The following is a 206-nucleotide window of genomic DNA, read 5'->3' as shown; positions in this document are numbered from 1 at the left end:
GGTGGTGGTCATCCGGATGCAACATCGATCGGTCACCACGTCTCACTCACTAAGGAGGTCGAGCTGTTGAAGAAAAAGATTCAAGAGTTCGAGGATGATCGCAGGAAGATTGCTAGACTTGAAGAAGCTGAGGCACGGATTGCGCGTTATGAGACGCTTTTCGCCCGGCTATTTTCTCCTCGTGACGACTTAGAAAACTAATCAGG

The sequence above is a fragment of the Tarenaya hassleriana genome, unplaced genomic scaffold, assembly GCF_000463585.1.
Source record: "Tarenaya hassleriana unplaced genomic scaffold, ASM46358v1 Cleome157, whole genome shotgun sequence".
In the NCBI taxonomy this organism is placed as follows: domain Eukaryota; kingdom Viridiplantae; phylum Streptophyta; class Magnoliopsida; order Brassicales; family Cleomaceae; genus Tarenaya; species Tarenaya hassleriana.
This window is presented reverse-complemented; position numbering follows the sequence as displayed.